The following is a 23,796-nucleotide window of genomic DNA, read 5'->3' as shown; positions in this document are numbered from 1 at the left end:
TGATTCAAACCCCAAATGTTTCTCCCAGCACATTTCTCCAAGGAATGTCAAAACCTGGCAAGACCAAGGGCAGCTCGATGCATGTGTTTCTTATTCATCCATGTACACGCCGAAACGTAGACGTGTTTTTTATGTGTGGTCTGACTTCCAGAAAGCAAAGACGAATCTGTCTGTCTCTAATGAGCTTGCTAATGAATTTTTCCTTGAAAAGAGGAAGGCGGCTTTACATAGAATTTACACACTTTTCCCTTGGGGAAAAAAAAGAAAAAAAAAGAGGAAGGTGGCCTTACACAGAACTGACCCAAATTAAGGTCCCATGGGGTTACAGGGCCATGGCCAATGTAGAAACCAGCAGCGTCGGCTCAGGGTTTCAGAGTCAGGAAAGGTACGAAGGAAGGGAGTCCTCAACAGTACCTCCTGGGTACCCAGGCACCGCAGTAGGACAGGACAGGACAGGGAGAGGGGTCCCAAGTTCCTTTGGGTCCAATAGAGGTGGGGGGACCCCCTACTTTTGCCAAGGCAAGCTGCCCCATACCTCAGAGGTGCACCGTTGAGGTGCCCAGACACCCTGCAATTTCTAGCGCCTCCCTAGTGCCTATTAGACACTTGGACCCAGATTCCAGTCTTCATTGGAAAAGGGATCGCTCGAGCCGTTGTTGGGGGAGCTCAGTGTGATTAGAAAGTCTCCAGATATGTCTCTAATTGTCTTCTCGGCCCCCCTGCCCGCCTAAGTCCTGGCTGGTCATGGGGACCAGTGAGCAGAGCAGGTGCTGGGTGGCTGAGGCCGGGGGTGGCCCCACCTTGGGGGGATGTGTGTGAGAGAGGAGTTAATTAAGGGAAAGGATGGCGGAGGGTATAGACATGACTCTCTTAATTGCTCTCCAATTTCTTTGGGCTTAGAAAAAAATCCAGATGGAGACTTCTTAAATCCCCCACCCTGGGGGTCGGGGCCAAGGAAGGCTCCCCACCACCTTTTGCTTGGCGTCGCCTCTGCGCAGTGAATAGGGTCTTTGGCAGGGGCTTAAGGAGGAGACTCTTAGCCTGGGAGCTCCCAGGGCCGCTTCAGCTGGGAACAAAGGCGCGGGCAGAAAGGAATGTGGGGGAGCCCCGTGGAGAACAGCCACCTGGGGTAATTGGGAGGGCTGAGTGCAGATGAGTTTTCCCAGGTCTGTGAATACATTCTTTCAATAGAAGGTGCCTTTTCTTCCGATGAAAAGAAGAAAACCTCAATTACCTTCCCCTGAGGAGGAGGGTGTGGGAGTGTGTGTGTGTCCCCTCTGGGGGCTGCTGCCCCCGCGGGCTCCCTTGCCCTTGTGTGTGTCTTCAGCGACGCAGACAAGAGGCTACACAAAGGCGTGCTTAGCCAGCCATGCCAGCCGCGTGACCCCGGCCCTGCTCGCGCTCCGTGTTCTAGGGCTTTCTCTTTGCGAGTTTCTCAGGAGGAAGAATCAGTGGCTGTGCCTATAAACAAGGATTTGATCAAACTGGGCCCGACGCCCGAGAGACAGCCAGAGAGACAGAATGGGGCCAAGGACAAAACTCCAGGATGGAAAGTTGGGGAAGGAGGACAGTCCGGGGGCCAAAGGCTGACCGCATGTCTGTGCCGGCCGTCCAGGGCCGTCCAGGGCCGCAGCTGCGTGGCTCCTGCTGCCTCCTGGCCCTTTGTTGAGGCCACCCCCCCGGTGGAGAGAGTCCTTCCTACCAGGCTAAGAAGTTGGGGTTGGGAGCCCGGGGATCCACGGAACTGTGCTGGGATCAGGAAAGATGGGGGAGAGTCAGCAGGGACCCCGGGAGCAGGGACAGCCCGGAACAAGGGGACCTGTTGAGATAGAGGGAAAACAGAGCCACCATTGCCCCAAACGGCCCTGAGGGCTTGGGTCCCCTCCCTTGGAACCAGAACAAAGTCCCTGAAAGAGAGGAAGGAGTCCCAGGTCTCAGTCTTGGCTGGTGTCTTTGTGACCACTGGCCTCGGGACCTCAGTTTGCCCGTCTGTAAAGTGAGGCAGTAAGCCTGTCAGGTGTGCATGATCGGCGAGGCAGAAGAAGAAGCCCGGGCATCAGCATTGGCCAGGCCAGGCCCCGTTTTACCAGGGGAGGGGTCGGAGGTCCCAAGTGTCCAGAATGGGCCCCCACAAGTCTCCTTGCTGGGCACTGGGAGGAAGGCACACCCCTGCTACTTGGGACTGGCCCGGTGGTCAGAGGAGAGCTTCTCGGGACCCAGGGTCAGGCAGCAGCCCTAAGACACCTGGTTCCAGCCTATGCATAGCACTAGCTATAGTGGGGCCCCTGTCTCCAGTCCTCTGGGACTCAGTGTTCCCACCTGTGAAACGGGGCGGTGCCGAGTCACCATTATCTGAGTGCCCCTGTTGCTTTGGGACCCTTCCAGCTTCCTCAGTGGCCTGTTCGTTGGTTTGCTGGGTCTTTAGAGTCAGGGGCTGAGATCATTGCTCCATTACCTTCCCAGAGGTGTACTTTAGGGACACGCACACCAGAGCACAGGTGGCAGGCCTGGCTGTGAACCTGTTGTGACGCTGGCTCCGCTCGACCAGCCCGGCAGTGGGGTTGCAGCCAGCAGCCGGCCTCCCGGTCAGCCTCTCATGAACACGGATGCTAATAGTGCTCAGGCCCCACACTAGCTCCAAGGGACTGTGGTGCAAGGATTGCGTTTTGTGGACACTTTTCCAAATGTACGGGCCGCTGGCCAGTCCTGGAAAACCTCTGGGCAGCGGAGCGGTCCCTGTGTAATGAGACCGGCCCGCGGCTGCAGTCCCAGGAGGGTGCGGCGGCCACACCTCCCCTGCGGCTCACCCTGTGCCTTTGGGTCACGAGACCCTTGGCAACACACAACACCCCAGTTGGCACCCTGGCCCGCTCAGCCGAGAACTTCCCGAAGAAGCCATCGGGGTGGCAAGTTCTGGAAAAGGGATCAGCCACCGGCCCTGTGCCGCTGCCTGCCTCAGCCCCAGCTTTGCAAACATTCCCAGCCATCTCTTTGTGCTCCAGTGGGCGCTAATAAACAGCTCCCGAAACCTCGGTCAGGCTGCACCCGTCATTACCATGGTGGGCTGCAGCTTTGTTTGGTGACCTTGGTTACTACAATACCTGCGAGCTGAAACAAGGAATCAAAAAATTGCCAGCTTCAATTAGACCAGCAGACTGCCTTTCCAAGGCTGCCTCTGCCATTCTATCCATTAACGGTACCCATACGCCAAATAGGCCCTAATTCTCTCTAATTGCCCACTCCTGGAGCAAAGAGTGAAATTCCAGGAAGAGGCATATGTAAACATCCTTCACCACCCGCCAAGGGGAGTGAGGCGGCTGAGGGGGCCGGCGGCAGAGAGAGGGGACAGGATTTCAAAAGATGTTCCAATTACCGCTCTCATTTTTGTAAATGGGCCCATAATGCACAGGGCCCTGGCCCTCACAAAGGTCCAGGAAATGAGTTCTGCACAGACCTGCGTCTCAGAGCGGGCTCTAACCATCCAATTATTTGTCCCCAAAGACAGGTCAGATCACTTAGGTTCTGTGTGCCTCCAGAAAAGAGTGAGTTTAGAAATCTTGGGATGCTGAACTGGAATGTTCTAACCCCATTAAGCCGGGGAGGAGGTAGGGGGTGGATCCACGGCGCTTCCTGGGTGGATCCGGAGCTCAGCGCACCCCTTTGTGAGGTCTCCCAGCACCAGTGTGTGACAGCTGTCCCTCTGGACCCCGTAAGGGGAACTCGAGTTTTCCTGCAGCTTCTCTAATAACATGGTCAGGGGCTGTCACCTTAACGTTTGTTAAGGTGACAGCCCCTGACCATGTTATTAGGACAAATCCCGGGCTGCGTCTTCCCAGAGATCTGCATGCAAGTTCCCCCCGGGGCAACCAGGAACTCAGGGCGCAAGGTCCCCCCACCCCCAGCAGAAGCAGGTCCCATTAAACCACCTAAGAGACCAGAACAACCCCCAAAGTACTTCCCTGCTCCTATCCTGGGGCCGTGGCCGTGGCCGTGCCCGTGGTCAGTCCTGCTGCAGTTTCAGGCTCCAGAGTCCCTTAGTCCTCTTAGGGCCCTGAGGGTGGTGACAGGGCCACCGCAGGTGCCTCAGGCTCCTGGGGAGAGCTGGGCACATCTCAGGTGGTAGGTATCCCCCACAAACGGAGGTCCCAGGACCCATAGATAACCAGTCCGCCCTCGGCCACTCACGAGTTGTAACTTCTTCATCAGCACTTATTTTTATTATTTATTTATTTTTTAAAATATATTTTATTGATTTTTTTACAGAGAGGAAGGGAGAGGGATAGAGAGCTAGAAACATCGATGAGAGAGAAACATCAATCAGCTGCCTCCTGCACACCCCCTACTGGGGATGTGCCCGCAACCAAGGTACATGCCCTTGACCGGAATCGAACCTGGGACCTTTCAATCCACCTGGGCCGACGCTCTATCCACCCAGCCAAACCGGTTAGGGCATCAGCACTTATTTTTAAAAGTCTTTGTTTTTTGGATAAAAAAGCAACCACTTAGGGAAAAACAGTGCTTGGGAAGCTCAAGGCCAGGGAAGGAGGTTTGAGGAGGGTTTAGAGGTCAAAGGTGTATCCCCAGTGCCCCATGCGGGTGTTGGGAGCCCCAGGGAGTGAAGCAGCAGGGAATGGAGAGGCGAAGGCAGCAGGGGTATCCCCAATGGCTCACATCAGGGCAGGGCAGTTGGCGAGAGCCTCTTCCTTGGGGTTCCCTGGAGGGCCAGGGGCAGCCTGCGCCCTCTCATTCTCTCCCCAGTCTCGGGCTCCGCCCTCTCACCTCCCTTCCTGGCCAGACCTCAGCCATGGCAGACCAGCTGTTGGCCCCACCTACTTACCTTCACTAGACGCTGATAAATGTGTGTTCACAATCCAGTCACTTAAAAATTTGTAATGAAGGGACTGTTTCTTCTGAGTAGCTTCAGGTTTACAGAAAAAGTCAGTGGTGAATCCAAAGAATTCCCGTTTCACCCCCACACCCCCACTTTCCCCTGTCATTAGCATCTTGCATTAGTGTGGCACATTGTTACAATCGATGAGCCAATAGACGGTTGGCTCTCTGGATCCGTGGGTTCTGCACCCATGAATTCAACCCAACGTGGATTGAAAATATTTGGGAAGATAGTCACGTTGCTGCCGACAACGTGTGTTGTGTCGTGAGGCCCACAGAGGCTGCTGGCTGCGTCTGTACTGAACACACACAGGCTTTCTTCTTGTCGCCATTCCCTAAACAATCCCTTGTAACAACTACTTACACAGCTTTTACCCTGTCTGAGGCATGGCAAGCAACCAGAGGTGATTTAAAGTCCGTGGGAGGGTGTGCAGGGGCGACACGCCAACACTACAGCACTTTAGGTGAGGGACAGAGCACCCGCGGATTTCAGGATCTGAGGGGGGTCCTGGAACCCATCCCCCGTGGATACTGAGGGACGGCTCTAATGACCTGCCTGCCATTACCCATCTCACTTTCTTTAAACTCACAATTTCAGGCAAATGCTTGGAGTCAGAGGCTTGATGTGCCTGGTCAGGGCTTTTCATGGCGCGGATTAAAAAGTGTGCTCCCTTCCTGAAGGGAAGCTGTCTGTCCAGGCACCGTCACTATTCATCCCATGATGGGTGTGCCCTGGCTTTAGGGAACACTGCCCGTTAAAGACCTCGTGACCCTTAGTGTCGCCCACAACCCCCTTCTCTGTGTCATCCAGGGCCAGCTGCTCTGCGGGTCACCTGCCCACCACGCTGCACTGTTGACATCTCCCTGAGCGCACACTGATGGCCGCTGTGCCCTTCCAGCCGGGCAGAATGCCCTTCCAGGGAGCATCCCGTGCCCGCTTTTGTGGTCCAGCTCAGCTCTCACTTGTGCAGGGGCCCTAAACTTTTGGGTTTCACAAAACAGAACTTAGTACATGGGTAGCACCAACCGTAGGAGCCATGTTCCATGCTGTCCCCTGCCCTCTCCTCTCCCTCTGTGGCCGAAGTTGGGGTGGGGAGCTCGGCAGGCAGGTGAGAGCATGACCCAGTGTATGGAAAAGAGAGATGCTTGGTGTCACCAGGTCCATACTTGCTTGACACTGGGGAGTCCCTGCTCCATTCAGTTAGTGACTAGTGCCTTGTCTCTCCAGACGAAGCCATCGTCCGGAATTCGTCGTGGGATGGGACCTCAGACAAGCAACCCCCGCATCCTCCACCCGTAAAATCGTAAGTTCCCGGAGAGCGGCGCGCACACACCTATGGCCTTGTCACTGAGGGTGGGGGGCCGCCGCTCTGCACACCGCCCGGCGAGCCTTGTGGGAGGGGCCGCTGAGCACCGGTCCGCTGGCAGGGAGGTGGGTGCCCAGCAAGCGAGTGGAATGAGGACCTTGGGGGGCTCATGTTCTAAGGCAGGACCTCCAGCCTCTTGTGTTGTGGCAAAGAATTCTATAGGCGGCTTCGAGGGCCAGACCCTAAAAGAATTTCTTTCACTCCCGAAATGAATGGCCCTTTCATTACCGAGTGTCCCTTCGGCTCCGTGCTGCAGGGCAGCCTCCGATGGAAGTGCCCCTTTGAGCCGGGGGCCTTCGCAGGCCACTGAAAGAGCTCGGGCCGAGGGACCTGCCTTTCAAATGGGCTTGCAGCCCCAATGACCTCGCTCACCCCCTTGAAATGTCTGGAAAACAGAATGGGCAGATTTTCTGTCTTCACGGTGTCCGGCTAAACCTCTTCAAGTTCTTTATTGTTGAGAACTGAGACACTCAGCAATGGTAATGGGTCATTCCTTTTGTATTTGCCTTGAAAGGCCAAAATATTTTTATATTGCTACAAACAAAGCTGCCTATTTAAAAATGAACTCCATATCTGTTGTTTCCCGCCGGGGAGACCGTGTACGACGTGTGTGTCTCTGTGTACTCCCGGGGCCCGAAACTGCTTTCTCATGGGGGATAGCCATTCACAGGGCCCGGGGGTAGTGCCCGCCCTGTCCCCAGTGCGTCTAGGATACACGAACTTTGACTATACCTGTGCCTGCTCCTGCCATGTGAATGTGTTAAGGACTGGGGGTTGTGCACACCTTGGTCTTGGTGGTTAACTCGGTAAGGAAAAAAAAAGGCCTTAAGGTATGGTGATTTTATTGGTTCAATGAAGGAATTAATAAATAAATAGGTAAAGAAGCGACGAGCCAGAATGAGAGTGTACGCTGAACAAGATCCAATGTGATGCATGGAGATCAATATGTAAGTCAATAAAATACTGAATCAATGTGTAAATAAGGCCACACGCAAACTGGTATCAGGTCATCATGGACCAAGGAATATGTGTCATTCAAATATAGAGCACCTAAAGTTTTTCAACAAAAGAATAAAAGCTAAATAAAGGAAAGAAGTAAGTAGAAATGCATAAACCAATGGTGACTGTCCTGTATTGTGTGTGTAAAAGCTTGCTAAGGGGGTGGATTTTATGTAAAGCATGCTTATCATAAATGGTAATAATACATTCAAGGGTGAGAGGAGACTTTTCAAGGTGGCGGTCAGGTTGTAGTGATGGTTTCACAGTGCACACTTACCTCCAAATTCTGATGTGCATGCGTACATTTATTGTGCAGCTGTTTGTCAAAAAGGTAAAAATTAAAATAAAGAGAAAGTTACTGTGGAAAACCCCACAAACCAATGGTGAGGTTCCGAGACCCGTCCAGGTGGGAAAGATGCCGGAGAGAAAGGACAGGTGATTGAAAGGGAGAAAGAAAATGGCAAGAAGCAAAATAAAATTTAGAAAAGGAAGAAATAGAACTTTTAAAAATTAGGAGACGAGTAAATATATAAGGAGGACTATGTCGGGTTATTTTAAGCTGATTAATTCGAGTATGTGCTCCTGGCATAGAAAAATAAACAACAGAGAAAGTTAAAAGAATAGTTAAAGAGGAAGGAGTATTCAGGGGACCAAAGATGAGAAATAACTTTAACCAAGAGTGTTTTTTTGTTTTTGTTTTTGTTAACTCTGGGTACATATAAATAAATAAATACTGAAATGAAAGAAAGCCAAAGAGAAAGGAGAAATAGAATGGCTGAGTGAGCAGTGAGATACCCGGCCCTGGGTTGGGAATGTGGTGTGAGGGGCTTTGAGTCGTCAGTCCCTGGGAGCTGAGGTCCGTTACATGAAATGATGAAAGAACAAGGGGATAAATAAAACATCTAAATACAAGTCCAGAAATAGGGAAGAAAAAGTAGCAGGTGTTAGGTACAGAAGTACATTAATGGGTGTATTGATGCTAAGAGGAGAGGTAAAAGACTGTCACGAATCAAGGGTTAGGGTGAATCCAAGTCTAAAACTGCAGCACTGTCAATAAAATAATAAGCATATAAACAAACAAGTAGAGGAGACCCTAAGGAAACAAAGGTGGGATGGGGGAGGCATGGCCATAGCACTCCTGATGAGAGGTTGGTTGCGGGTGTGTGTGTGTGTGTGTGTGTGTCATGAATTCCCTCTGGACAGAATCTCTAGGAGAATGAAAGAAGTCAAGTGAGAAAGAGGGGATATAGAAAGCTATAACAAAAGAGACAGGAAGAATAAAAAGTTGACAGTGACTAAATGAACAAGTGGGTAGATCCTCAGGAGAGGGTTAGGCTAGGACTGGTAATGAGGGGCCCTCACAAATTGGATCACAACTGGTCCAAATCTGAGCCCCCCATTCACTAGAAGAGGAGTAAATACCTAATAAAAAGAAAGAAAACAGGAAGGAAGAATGAATGGATGAGTGGTTGAAGGAAGCACAGAAGGAATTAATGAGACTGGAGCTGTGGGGGCCATGGTGGGTGTTTGCAGGTGGCAGTGGGATTTAGCCGACCATGGCAGCTGAGCTCCAAGAATGAAAGAAAGAAAGAAAGAATGAGAGAGTGAAAGGGAGAAATAATGAAAGTTGGAGAGAAATGTAAAAATTATCTAAAGAAGAAGGTAATTAGGTAACAAATAAATAAATACGTATATAAGAGAGAGCCATTCTAGGAATAAGAATGAGGGTGCATGAACCAAACACTGATTAATTCACATCTGTGCTTCTGACATGGGCAACCACCCACCCAGGAAATAGTTCAAAGCTGACACACATAAGGGAGGACCACCGTGAGGCCAGGGAGGGGAGGACCCATTGACTACAGATTATCATGTATCCAATTAGCTGCATCTGTCATCCAGAAGCGGAAAAACAACAATTTAAGTAGAAAGACTAAATGGATGCATGAAGGCATGAATGAGGGAAAGAATGAGGAAAAAGATTTGCATTGACTGATGAGGAGGGGGTTGCAGAGGGGGTTAGGGTTCAGCCAAGCCCTGGTGCCTGGTCTCCAAAAGAATGAAAGGCAGTAAGAAAGAATGAAAGACTGGTAGAAAAACCAATTAAGACGGGGAAAAAATCAACATAAACAAAAGAAGTAAGAAAGATAATAAATAAGTAGGCCAAACAACTACATGTATGAGAGAGGACTGGTTTAACACTGATCTTCCACATTAATTCAAATCTGTGGCCCTGAAGTTTATAAATAATAAAAACAATACCATACACAAAAGACACAGCGAATAAATCCATGTGTTCCATGAGAGAGCAAGAAAAAGAGTTTGAAAATAAAAGGAAAGACTGGGAGAAAAAATATGTAGGAAAAGAAATTAAAATAGACTTACGGGGGGAAAGACACTTACTAGATAAGTATTTAACTATAATGAACAAATATTCATTAAATATAATTAGTAATAAAAAGTGAGTTTCCACACTAAAAACAAACAAACCCAAGTGGCTAAAAAGAAAGAAGGAATTAGCAAAGGAATGGCTGTGTGAATAAATGAATAAGAAGTGATGATTTGAGGAAACAAGGAATGGGAGGCATAGAAAATTATGACAAGATGAATATAAGCAATAAAAAACATTAAGTGAATATATATGTATATATGTATGTATACACACACACACATATGAGAGAGATGAGGGCCATGCTAGAACAAAAAAATGAGACAATATCTTGAACCCCCAAATTATGACCGATTAAAAACTGGGCTCTTGATGTAATTAAATAAACCCTAAAGCAAAGCACCCGTACAGGAAATTAACAAGCAAAAGGGCGCCCCCCTGACAGGTGCTGAGAAGGCTCCAGGAACCACAGATGATGGTTAATCCAATTCTGGGCACCTGAGGCCCATAGATAAAAAGGATAAATATTGAAATAAAGGAGTGACAGGAAGGATGAACAGATATCTGAGCGGCTGCCTTAGAAACGGCTGTGCCAGCATCAGCCAGGGCAGTGCTGCACATGGGATGGATACTCATGTCACTCTTGGGAGCATGTCACCTGTGTTCCCTAAACATGAACAGATGCAAGAAAAATGCATCAGAGTTAAAGAGACAAGGAAAGCAAGATGAAATTAAGTGAAAGAGAAGGAAAAACACCCACCAAAAAACCCTGTAAAAAGGTAACATGGGTAGGTCTCAAACAGAAAAGCCCTGTGGGGGCTGGTAATGGGTCATCGTTAGTCCTAAAGATGGATGAGATCATCCAATCCTATGTCCAGGGCAAGGGAAAATGAGGAGAATAAAAAAAAAAAGGAAAGAATAAATAAACAAACCAAAGTGATAAATGGCTAGTTAAGAGGTTGTCTGAACAGGGATTATAATTGGTTTACATACATACTCCTTAAATAGATAAATATATTACACCTTTCAAAAAATAAGTGAAAAATTGAGGAAACACTGGCCAAAAAAAAAACACAACACAAATCCCCCCCCCCAAAAAAACCCAAAAAAACCCCCACACCAGCCACTGCAGTAAAATATATGCAATCGAGATATATAAATAAAATAATAAATACTGAATGTAAAAGGTGACTAAATGCAGGGAAGAAAAATTGCAAGGGGAAATAAATACATGGGCCAGTGAGGTTCATTTTACACATGGGGTTTTGACTAATGCAATTTCACAGGAGACCTAATAAGTAAAAGAAGGAAAGAAAGGACAAATGCATGAGTGAGTGAAAGAATGAACGAATGAGTGAATGAATGAATGAATGAATGAGGATTGGAGCTGCATAGACCAGGGATGAGGATGTTGCATGTAGGACTCTGGTGCATCCTATGCACCTGAATTTATAAGAATGAGAGAATGTACAGAAAAGTGAGAGGAAGGGAGAAAGATGAAATTTGGGAAGAAATAAAAAAAAATAATGAGGAATAAAAATTATACATGAATGAATAAAGAGGACTTCTGAAAGGAGGATTTATGAACTAAGGGCTATGATTCATTTAAAGCTGTGCTTCTGAAGTCCATAAATAAAATAATCAAATCTAATCTGATTTGATTGAAATGAGAGAATGGATGAGTGACTGAAGGAAGGAAAAGAGAGAGGAAACAGGAAGGGAGGGAGGGGATAGGAGGAAGAAAGGGAGGGAGGAACCTTCCTTCCTGTTTTGGGCTTCCTGTGATCTGGTCAGTTGAAGGAAGTGGGAACCAGGGAGGATGTCTCTTGGCAAGTCATGTGCCTGTTACATGCACTGTACCTGGCAGGGAGGCGCTGGCTCAGGAAGCTGTCAAGTGATTGCCATTGCTTGGTGTGTCCTCCATTTTACTTCAGCTTTCTCATCCTCAGTTTCTCCATCTGTAGCCTTGGAATGGCATCAGCTTCCCACTTGGATTGATCAGGGTTGGGGGGCAGATGCTCATATGCCTATTGACAGTGCTCTGTGACCTAGATAGGCAGAAGGGCTCAATGCAGGGCCCTGCAGAAGGTTGCGTGAGCAAGGGGTTTGGGCCAGGTGGGTGTCTTGGCTCCTCCTTGGGCATGGGTCACCTGTGAGGATGGAGGATGGAGGATAGAGGTTGGGCCTCTGGGTAAGACAAGCCAAGGGCCTCTTGTGTTCCTAATGTAAACAGTGTAAATGGCACATGACCTAGAGAATGAGGTCATCCATCAACCTGACATAGCACCCATTTTTCTTGATCCCCTTCAAATTCTTGTCTAATGCACACTTTTAAAAAATGAACGTCTTTTTTTTAATGACCTAACTGCCATTCCTCCCCACATACACTGTTTTTATGCCCTGCCTTTTCCATTAATATGCTGTCATCAACAATTTTCTTGCTTGCATAGTCTTCATCACCTCACTAGATGCATTGTGTCTTATTATTCACAACACCTACTTGCTATTGTTATGCATAGCATCTTTCCTTTTAATGTTATAAATTATGTCACAGCTAATGGCTTAGCACACCCACTTTCTCTCATTCTTATGAATTATCTTCCTACACCCAGAAATGATCATTGCTTCATAGGCATGTCAGTTTCTCTTGCTAGACTGTGAGCCCCTAAGGGCAACAGAACGTTGAATTTATCTTTGCATCTCCAATGTCCAACATGTTACAGATACTAAATATTGCTTTGTTGGATGATTAGATGGAAAGATGGGTGAAAATCTGAATGAGAAAATAAATGGTGGGCTGATGGATGAGAGGATGGAAGGTTGGATGAAGATGTAGTGAATGGGCCCTGACGGTCGTGTTTCAGTGTTTAGAGTGTCAGCCTACACAACTGGTGATCACAGGTTCCATTCCTGGGTCAAGGGCATGTACCTGGGTTGCACACTCTATCCCTGCCATGGTTGAGGTGTGTGCAGGAGGCATCCAATTGATGTGTCTCTCTCACGTTGATGTTTCTCTTTCTCTCTCCCTCACTCCTCCCTCCCTGATCCCTTCTACTCTTTCTGAAAATCAATATAAAAAATATCTTTACTTTTGGGTGAGGATTAAAAAAAGATGTAGTGAACTGGTGATTGGTTGAGAGAATGAGAGGATGAAAGGGGAGATGAAGCTGCAGTGATTGGGTGAGTGGTTGACTGATGGATAAGAGGATAGAAGGATGGATGAATGTAGTGAGTAGATAGATGACTGGTTGGCTGATGGATGAGAGGTTGTAAGTATAAATGAAGATGTGAATGAATAGTAAGTCATTGGCTGATGGATGAGAGGATAAAGGATGAAAATGTGAATGATTGTGATGGAAGAATGGATGAAGATGTAATGGCTGGGTGATTGCTTGTCTGAAAAATGAGAGGATGGAGGGATGAATGAAGATGTAGTGAGTGGTAAGTGATTGACTTATGAGTGACAGGATGGAAGGATGTGAATAAATGAAGATGTGAATGAATAGGTGAGTGGCTAGTTGATGGAGAAAAGGATGAAAGGATTTAAGATGTGAGTGTGCGTCAGTGGTTGAATAATGGATGAGAGGATGGAAGAATGGATGAAGATATAGTGAGTAGATGATTGTTTAACTATTGAATAACAGGATGGAGGAATGGATGAAGGTATAGTGAGTGGTCAGTAATTGGCTAATGGATGAGATAATTGAGAGGGAAAGATGGATAAATATATGAGTGGGTAAGTGTCTGTCTATTGGATGAGAGGATTGATGAAGGGAACAAGATGTAGTGAGTGGGTGAGTGGTTGGCTGATGGATGACAAGGTGGAGGAATGGATGAAGATGTAGTGAGTGCATGATTGTTTGGCTGATGCATGACAGGATGGATGTTTGGATGAAGGTTTAGTGGGTGGTCAGTGTTTGGCTAACAGATAATAGCATGGATGGATATAGATGTGAATGAGTGGGTGAGCAGTTGGCTGATGGATGAGATGATGGAAATATGGATGAAGGTGGGGTGAGTGAATGAATGATTGGATGATTAATGAGAGGATGGGAAGTATTGATGAACATGTAGTAAGTGATCAGTGATTGGTTATTGGATGAGAGGATGGAAGCATGGAAGAATGGAAGAAGTTGTGAATAGTGGGTGAGTGATGGCTGATGGATGACAGGATGGAAAGATGGGTGAAGATGTGACTGTGGGTCATAGTTGGTTCATGGATGAGAGGATAGAAGTATAAATGAAGATGTGAATGAGTGCTCAGTGTTTGACTGGATAATTGGAAGGAAAGAGGGATGAAGATGTAATGAGTGGGTGATTGGTTTGCTAATAAATAAGAGAATGGAGGACTGGATGAAGAATGTAGTGAATGGTTTGTGATTGGTTAGTGAAGGAGAAGATGGAAGGAAGGGTGGATGAAGATGTGAATGAGTAGGTGAATGGTTGGTTGATGGACAGGAGAATGAAAGGATGGAAGGATGAAAGGATCAGAGGATGGAAGACTGGATGAAGATGTAGTGAGTGGGTCAGTAGTTGATTAATGGATTAGATATGGAAAATGGATGAAAGTGTAGTGAATGAGTGATTGGCTAATGATAAGAGCATGGAGGGATGGATGAAGATGTAGCAAGTGATCAGTTATTGGCTAGGTGATGGGAGGATGGAAGAATAAAAGGGTGGATGAAGATGTGAATGAGTGAGTGGTTGGCTGTTGGATGAAAGGATGGAAAGATTGATGAAGATGTAATGAGTGGTCAGTGATTGGCTCATTGATGAGAGGATGGAAGGGTGGGTGAAGATGTAGTGAGTGGGGTAATTGTCTAATGGATAAAAGTATGGAAGGATGGATGAATGTGTATTGAGTGAATGGATGAGAGAATGGATAGAAGGATAAAGATGTAGGAATAGTCAACAATTGGCTAATGGATGAGAGAATGGACGTATGGATGAATTGGTGAAGACCTGAATAGTGGGTAAGTGGATGGATGATAGATGACAGGAAGGAGGATGGGTGAAGATGTAGTGAGTGGGTTTTTGGTTGGCTGATGGATGACATGATGGAAATATGGATGAAGGTGTAGTGAGTGAATGACTGACTGATGGATGAGAGCATGGAGGGATGTATGAAGATGTGACTGTGGGTTTATAGTTGGTTGATGGCTGAGAGGATGGAAGCATGGTTGAAGATGCAGTGAGTGGGTGAATAATTTGTTGATGAATGAGAGGATGTAGATATAAATGAAGATGTGAATGAGAGGTCAGTGGTTGACTGATGGATAATAGGATTGAAAGATGGATGAAGATGTAATGAGTGGGTTATTGGTTGGCTGATAAATAAGAGGATGGAGGCATGGATGAGGATGTAGTGAGTGGTCTGTGACAGGTTAATGGAGAAAAAGATGGAAGGAAGGAAGGGGAGATGAAGATGTGAGTGAGTAGTTGGTTGATGGATAGGAAAATGAAGGTTGGATGAAGATGTGAATGTGGGTCAATATCTGGATGATGGGAGAGAGGATGGAAGGATGGATAAAGTTGTAGTGAATGGTCAGTGATTGGCTAATGGATTAGAGGATATAAAGATAGAAGGATGGATGAAGGTGCAGTGAAATGAGAGTTATTGCCTAATAGATGAGAAGATGGAAAGATCAAAATGTGAAAGACTGTGTCAATGGTTGGATGATGGATGAGAGGATGGAGATATGGATAAAAATGTAGCAGGTGGTCAGTGGTTGGCTAATGGGTTAGAGGATGGAAAGATAGAAGGATGGATGAAGATGTTGTGAGCGGATGACTGGTTGGCTGATGGATGAGAGGATAAAGGATGAAGATGTGAATGATTGTGTCAGTGGTTGCCTGATGGATCAGAGGATGGAAGACTGGATGAAGATGTAGGGAGTGGGTCAGTAGTTGACTGATGGATGAAAGATGGAAGGATGGATGAAAGTGTAGTGAGTGAATGAGTGATTGGCTGAGGAATGAGAGTATTGAGGGATGGATGAATATGTAGCAAGTGGTCAATGATTGGCTAATTGATGAGATGATGGAATAATACAAAGTTGGATGAAGATATAAATGACTGATGGAGTAGTTTGCTGATTGAAGAAAGGATGGAAGGGTGGGTGAAGATGTAGTGAGTGGGTGAGTGGTTGTTTAATGGATGAAAGGATGGAAGGATAGATAAAGATGTAGTGAATGGTCAAGTATTGCCTAATGGATGAAAGGATGGATGAATGGAAGGGTCGATGAATGTGTATTGATTGACTGATGAATGAGAGAATGGATGAAAGGATAAAGAAGTAGTGAATATTCAGTGACGGGCTAATGGATGAGAGAATGGATGTGTGGAAGAATGGGTGAAGACCTGAATAGTTGGTAAGTGGATGGATGATGAATGACAGGGATGGAGGATGTGTGAAGATGTAGTGAGTGGGTTTTTGGTTGGCTAATGAATGAGATGGTGGCAATATGGATGAAAGTGTGGTGAGTGAATGACTGATTGATGGATGAGAGGATGGAGGGATGGATGAAGATATAGTTAGTCATCAGTGATTGGCTATTGCTTGAGAGGGTGGAAGGATGGATGATGATGTGACTAGTGGGTCAGTGGTTGGCTGATGGATGACAGGATGGAGAGATGGATGAAGGTATAGTGAGTGGTCAGTGATGGACTAATGGTTGAGAGAATAAAAGGATGGAATGATCAGTGAAGATGTAATGAGTGGGTGAGTATCTGGTCGATGGTTGAGAGTATAGAAGGACAGTTTGAAGATGTAGTAGTGGTTGAGTAGTTTGCTGATAAATGAGAGGATGGAGGGGTGGATAAACATGTAGTGAATGCATGATACATTGGCTGATGGATGTGAGGATGGAAAGATGTGAGTGGTTGAGTGATTTTCTGGTGGATCAAGATGTAGTAAATGAGTAATTGGTTTGGTGATGGATCAGAGGATGATAAGATGGATGAAAGTATAGTAAGTTGGCTGATGGGTGAGAGGACAAAAGGATGGATGAAGATGTAGTGAGTGGTGAGTGATTGGCTAATGGATGAGAGGATGGAAGGCTGGAAGAATAGATGAGGATGTGAATGAGTGATTGGCAGATAAATGAGAAGATGTAAATATAAATGAAGATGTGAATGAGTGGTTAGTGGTTGGCTCATGGATGAGAGGATGGATGATGTAATGAGTGGGTCATGTATTGGCTGATAAAGGAGAGAATTGAGCAGTGGATAAAGATGTAGTGAGTTCTCAGTGATCAGCTAATGAAATGATGGAAGAATGAATGAAGTTGTGAATGAGTACATGAGTGGTTTGTTTTATGGAAAAGATGAAGGATGAAAGGATGGATGAAGATGTGTGAATGGGTAGGTGGTTGGCTGATGGATTAGAACATGGAAGGGAGATGAAGATATACTGAGTGGGTCAATGGTTTGCTGCTGGATGAGAGGATGGAAGGATTGATGAAGATTTAGTGATTGGTTCTTGATGGATTGACAAGATGGAGGAATGCATAAGTCATAAGTCATTGGGTAATGGATGAGAGAATGGAAGGATGTCAAGATGGATGAGAATGTAATGAGTGGGTGTCTGGCTGAAGGGTGATGAAGATGTATTGAGTGGATCAGTGGTTGGCTAATAAACAGGAGGATGGATGAGTATGTGAATGAGTAGATGAATGGTTGACTAATGGAATGGAGGGATGGAAGAGGATGGGAGTGTGGGTCTGTGTTTGGCTGAAGGATGAGAGGACGGAAGGATGGACTAAGATGTAGTTAATGGCTCAGTCGTTGATTGACGAATGAGAGGCTGGCAGTATGGATGAAGGTTTAGTGAGTGAATGAGTGATTGGCTGACAGATTAGAGGATTGAGGGATGGATGAAGATGTTGTGAGTGGTGATTGGTTGGCTGATGCCTGAGGGGTGGAAGCATGGATGCTGGTGTAATAAGTGGTTAGGGATTTGCTAATGGATGATATGGTTGAAAGATAGAAGGATTGATGAAGATGTGATTGAGTAGGTAAGTGGGTGTCTGAAAGATGAGATGATGGAGGGATGGATGAAGATGTGATTGAGTGGATGTATGGAGGGATGAAGATGTAGAGAGTAGGTCAGTAGTTGGCTGATGTATGTCAGATTGAAGGAAAGATGAATTTGTAGTGCATGAATGAGTGATTCACTGATGTATGAGAGGATGGAGGGATGAATGAAGATGTAGTGAGTGGTCAACAACTGGCGAATGGATGAGAGCATGGAAGGATAAAAGGATGGCTGAAGATGCAAACGAGTGGTTGGATTAGAGCAGTGTTTCTCAACCTTTCTAATGCTGCGACCCTTTAATACAGTTCCTCATGTTGTGGTGACCCCCAACCATAAAATTATTTTGTTGCTACTTCATAACTGTAATTTTGCTACTGTTAATGAATTGTAATGTAAATATCTGTGTTTTCCGATGGTCTTAGGCTCTACAGCAGTGGTTCTCAACCTGTGGTTCTCAACCCGCTAGCAGGGTCACCTAAGACCATCGGAAAACACAGATATTTACATTACAATTCATAACAGTAGCAAAATTACAGTTATGAAGTAGCAACGAAAATAATTTTATGGTTGGGGGTCACCACAACATGAGGAACTGTATTAAAGGGTCGCAGCATTAGAAAGGTTGAGAACCACTGGCTTAGAGGATGAGAGGATGGAAGAAGATGTGAGTGGGTAATTGGAACAAGGATGAAAGGATGAAGATATGAATGAGGGGGTGAGTGGTTGGTTGATGAATGAAAGAATGGAGGGATTGATGAAGATGTGAGTGTGTCAATGGTTGGCTGATGGATGAGACAATTGAAGGATGGATGACAGTGTAGTGAGTAAATGTGTGAATGGCTGATTGATGAGAAGATAAAGAAATGGATGAAGATGTAGTGAGTAGTCAGTGAATTGTTAATGGATGAGCAGATGGAAGGTCAGAAGGATAAATGGAGATGTAGTGAGTTGGTGAATGATTGGTTCATCAATTAGAGGATGGAAGGATGGTATAAAGTATAGTGAGTGAATGAAAATTAGCTGATGGATGAGAGTATGGAAGGATTGGTGCATAGGTAGTGAGTGGGATTTTGGTTGGCTGATGAATAAGATGATGGAAGGATGGATGAAGGTATAGTGAGTGAATAAGTGAACGCCTGATGGATGAGAGGATAAAGGGATGGATGAAGATGTAGTGAGTTGTGAACAATTGGAAAATGGGTGAATGCATGGAAGGCTAGAAGGATGCACGAAGAAGTAGTGAGTGGGTAAGTAGTTGGCTGATGGATAGAGGATCATCCAAGGATGGATGAAGATCTAATGAGTAAATTAATGATTGGCTGATGGATTAACGTATGGAAGAATGGAAGAATAGATGAAGATTTAGGGAGTGGGTTTTTAGTTGGCTGATGGATGAGATGAGGAAAAGATGTATGAAGGTGTAGTGAATGAATGAATGATTGGTGGTTGAATGTGAGGATAAAGGGGTGTATATGACTAATGGATGAGAGGACTGAAGGATAGAACGATGGATGAAAGTGTAGTGATTGAGTGAGTGGTTGGCTGATTGATGAGAGGATAGAGGGATGATGAAGATGTAATGAGTGGGTTTTTGGTAGGCTCATGGATAAGACAGTGGAAAGATAGATGAAGGTGTAGTGAATGACTGAGTGATTGGATTATGGATGAGAATATGAAAAGATGGATTATGATGTAGGGAGTAATCGGTGATTGGCTAATGGATGAGAAGATGTAATGTTGTAAGGATGGATGAAGATGTGAATGAGTGGGTGAGTGTTTGACTGATGAATGAGAGGATGGAAGGAGAGATGAAGATGTAGTGAGTGATCAGTGTATTGATAATGATGAGAGGATAATAAGATGGATAGAAAATAAGATGGGTGATGGATGAAGATGTAAGTGGGTGAATGGTAGGATGATGGGTGAGAGGATGTAGGATGGATGACTGTATAGTGAGTAAATAAATGATTGACTGATGGATGAGAGGCTGGAAGAAAGGATGAAGATATAGTGAGTGGGTTTTTGTTTGGCAGATGGATAAGACAGTGTAAGCATGGATGAAGGTATAGTGAGCGATTGGGTGATTGGCTAATGGATGAGAGGATGGAATGTTGGAAGGATGAATGAAGATGTGGTGTGTGGGTGAGTGGTTGGCTAATGGATCAGAGGATAGAAAGATGCATGAGAAGATGGGAAGATGGATGAAGGTATAGTGAGTGAATGAATGATTGACTGATTGATGAATGGAAGGAAGGATGAATGGATGAATGGAAGGTGTAATGTGGTCAGTGATTGGCTAATGGATGAGATAATCAAATGATCAAGTTGTGAGTGAGTGGGTAAGTGATTGGCCTATCAATTAGAGAATGGATGAATATGCTGTGATCGGTCATTGATTGACTAATGGAAGAGAAGATGGCAGGATGGATGGATGGATGGTTGTAGATATAGTGAGTTGGTGAGTGGGTGGCTGGATGAGAGGATGGAAGAATGGATTAATGTGTTGTGAGTGATTGACTGATTGGCTGATGGATGAGAGGATGAAGGGATGAATGAAAGTGTAATGAGTTGTCAGTGATATTCTTGGGAGGTTGGTGATGATTTCCAACTTAATTTGATCCATCCATCCATCCATCCATCCTTGAATTTGTTTCTTGACGTGGTGTTTTGGCCTCTCCCATTTCTGAAAGCAAACCTTTTCCTTTGGGTGTGGTGTGTAGTGCCATGGACTGTGGTCATATAGCAAACATCATATTTATAGCTTCTTCCTCCAAAATCACTGCTGTAAGCAAGTCCCACCTGAATCTCATCTGCCATCGTCACCCACATGGCTTCCTTCTGCATGGTGCTTTCCCATGCATCACACACAGTGATGAATCCAGGACTGGGGTCTGAGAGAGGCCCCTGCCCGCCAGCAGAGACATCCTCCCCAGGCCACCCTGTCTGGTGATACATGGTCCCTGCCATAATCTTTGCCTTCCACCTTCCATGTTCCTCCACCAGATGGCCGTGGTTGTAACCAAGTCCTTCATCCCTTAATTCCTTCATTCCTTCACTCCCAGTCAACACACAATTTTAAAAATAAGCTAGTGCTATACTAGGGCCAGCTCACCAGGATTCATTCTGACATCTCCTTTAAAGGAAAGCTGAGCAAGTTTGCAAGGGGCTGTGTTTGTGTGTCAGTCATCAGGTGAGACCCTTATTCAGCTGCCACTTCCAAGTCTGAGTTCTGTTGAAAGTTTGATTATCTTTTCCAACTTTGTTCCTTACAAAACGAGGTTGATTAGTAATCAGTAAACTGTGTTCCCTGCGTGCTCAGAAATCACAGCCCATATTTTCAAGAGGCTCGAGTGAGAGCCGGGGGGCCTGAGTTGAAGGGCTGGTTCCAGCCGCGAGCAGGCTTTCAAGTCATTAGCGCACCTTGGTCGGGCGCCACAGAGGAGATCTTAGAGCCATTCCTGCCCCATTTGAGATTAGTTAATGCTCAGCTCTATTTAGAGAAAATTGGGGGAGATGATTGCTCTTGTGGATGACAAGGACCATGCCCTGTGAGGGGTCTGTACGGAACAACTCATCAGTGAAGCAGGGTGTCCAAGGCACATGGCACTTTGCAAACCCTAGATGCAGCCCCCAGCATCCATGCTGGTCCCAGACCCAGTGAGACCCCACCCCCTTACCCCATTGTTCCCAGCATGGGACAAGGTTTGGGTCTTGGGGACACTATTGAGAATTCAGCATTTTATTTATTGCATTGAAGAGTAGGTAGACTGGGCAAAGCCAGAACCTTGGAGCTAGACAAATGTGTGGCGTTTAAACTTAAGGTGACTGCTTGGGTCTATCTTCTAGGGGAGACCTAGCACCCACCTTGCAGGGCAGATGTTGAGAAGTGGGCTCTAGAGGTCTTGCCTATTTAGTTTCTGGTCCTGATGTTACTATTTGCCAGTGTAGTGGTCTTTGGGAAGGTTATTTAAACCACCCCGAGTCTTGGCGTTCCCATCTGTAGATTGGGTGCATCATGATTGTGTCCTCTAGGGCAGTGGTCGGCAAACTCATTAGTCAACAGAGCCAAATATCAACAGTACAACGATTGAAATTTCTTTTGAGAGCCAAATTTTTTAAACTTAAACTTCTTCTAACGCCACTTCTTCAAAATAGACTCGCCCAGGCCGTGGTATTTTGTGGAAGAGCCACACTCAAGGGGCCAAAGAGCCGCATGTGGCTCGTGAGCCGCAGTTTGCCAACCACGGCTCTAGGGGATGCTGGTAGACACTGAGAAAGGTGACTGGGCCTGGCTGCACCCCGTGTACTGGTTCCCAAGAATCAAGATCCGGGTTTGAGGCTGGCCCAGCACCTTCTTATGCATGTGTGTTTGTGTGGGTGGGAGCTATGTGAGCTTGCTTACCTGTAACCTGGAACTAGTCACACACCTGGTTTTTGCTTCAGTGAGGTTATTTATATGAAAGTAAATGCCTTGTTACCTGGCACACAGAAGTCCTCGCCCTCCTGGGGGCTTTGAGGCTGGCCATGTGTCCTGCAGTCTGTGGGCGCTGGTCACAGAGGACTCTGGCCAGCGGACTGTTGGACAGGGTGGAGGTGTGGGAGAAGCACCTGGCCAACTCTGGGGAGACAGTGAGGGAGGGAAAGGTTTACGTTTGCATCCAGAGATTTAACAGGTTTGGGGAAGAGAGGCCAAAATGGGAAGATCAGGGAGAATTTCTAGAAACCCCCAGAGTAGGACGAGGCTGATCTTTTAGACAACACTCAGGTTTAATTGGAAATGGGTTGGAGAGCTGGGGTGGTCTTTGGAAAGGCTAGGAGTTCTAGATTTGGGGTTAGTGAGGTGAGCACTGTGAGAGGTGGCTGGTCGGGGAGGGCGCCATGACCAGGGTTGTGCTTCTGGAAGTCTGTGTGGGTGGAGGAGACCCAGGTGATGAGCAGGACACCAGAGGCTGCGGGGCACTAAGTAGACAGGCCGGAGCTGGTGGCTGGGTGCTCCCCTAGACCCCATGGCTGCTGGGAGTCAGGGCCTTTCCTGCGAAGTCCAGGTTCTCAGGCACCCCGTCTGGTAAGCAGAGGGGTTCCTGTCCTCTCTGCGCTCCTGACCTGCCTGTCTGCATGAGAACTCTTGTTAGCCAGTGCGACCAGGAGTGGGTGGCCTTCATCTGCACCTGTGTCTCTCTCAGCCTCCACAGCCACGGGGACGCCCTGCACACATTCCCTCGGGACAGGCTGGACCCACAGACTCTGGACCCGGCTGCCCCCTCCTCCTCAGCCTCCCCTGCAGTAGCCGCCCACCCTTTGCGGATGGACTTCACTGAGCTGAGGGTCAGACACGTGGGCTTGACCCCTGCCCACACCTTACGAACCCTGAGACTTAGGGGACTGGCTATGCCTTCGACATCCGCATCTGTGAAATGGGCTCTGCAACCTACCTCACAGGGTTGTTGTGAGGAGCCTGTGATGCGGTCTGAAAGTGCCCAACCTGGGGCGTGGCACACCCTATTGTGCTGTCAATAAATGTCTTTTTTGCCTTAACAAACACAGTAATGGATGTGCTACTAATGTAAGGATGGGTAAGTGTTAAATGTGCCTCTCACTGGGGCTTCTCTCTTTGGGCAGTGTGATGGGTGGGGAGGGGCAGGGGAGCCAGCTCCAGTCCCCACCTGTCCCCTACCCATCTGGCACTCAAGGGTGATAAGATGTCCTGAAGCAGGGCTGTCCTGGTGGAGATTCTGGGACTGATGCATGTTTGGATGAACTAACCCGGCTGGTCCCCCTTCTTCTAATGGTCATAGTATGCCAGGGTTCTTTCCAGAAAGGACTATACAGAGATGGCGGAGGAAGTCTGAGTTGAGCTCACTGTCCTGGCTTCTGCAGCCTCAGAGGGGCTGCCCCCAGGGCTACAGCTCTTATCCTCCTGACACATTGTGGTGGTGGAGGGGGGCCTCTGGCCAGGCAGTTATCATTTTAGAACTGACGGCAAGTGGATGGCCAACCAGGTACAGTCTCAAGCAGGTACAATCTGGCTGTGACCCTGAGCCAAGACTCATTCCACAAGATGGTTACTGAGCAGGACCCTGAGGGAGCTGCAGAGGCCAAGCCTCAGATGCTCCTC

The 23,796-nt window shown here is 46.8% G+C and overlaps 1 long non-coding RNA gene across 2 annotated transcripts in view; it reads left to right on the top strand.

The window, feature by feature from the left end:
* LOC307098479 overlaps positions 1-23,220 on the top strand; it is a 35,419-nt gene extending 12,199 nt beyond the window's left edge. For both annotated transcript variants that reach the window (XR_013813439.1, XR_013813440.1), the window contains 2 exons: positions 6,119-6,194; positions 22,865-23,220. This is a non-coding gene — a long non-coding RNA (uncharacterized lncRNA). The remainder of the gene's footprint in view (positions 1-6,118; positions 6,195-22,864) is intronic.
* The last annotated feature ends 576 nt before the right edge of the window (positions 23,221-23,796 follow it).

This window comes from Cnephaeus nilssonii (assembly GCF_951640355.1).
Source record: "Cnephaeus nilssonii genome assembly, chromosome: 4".
Classification (NCBI taxonomy): domain Eukaryota; kingdom Metazoa; phylum Chordata; class Mammalia; order Chiroptera; family Vespertilionidae; genus Cnephaeus; species Cnephaeus nilssonii.
The sequence above is the reverse complement of the archived record's forward strand: the minus strand, read 5'-3'. Positions and strand labels throughout refer to the sequence as shown.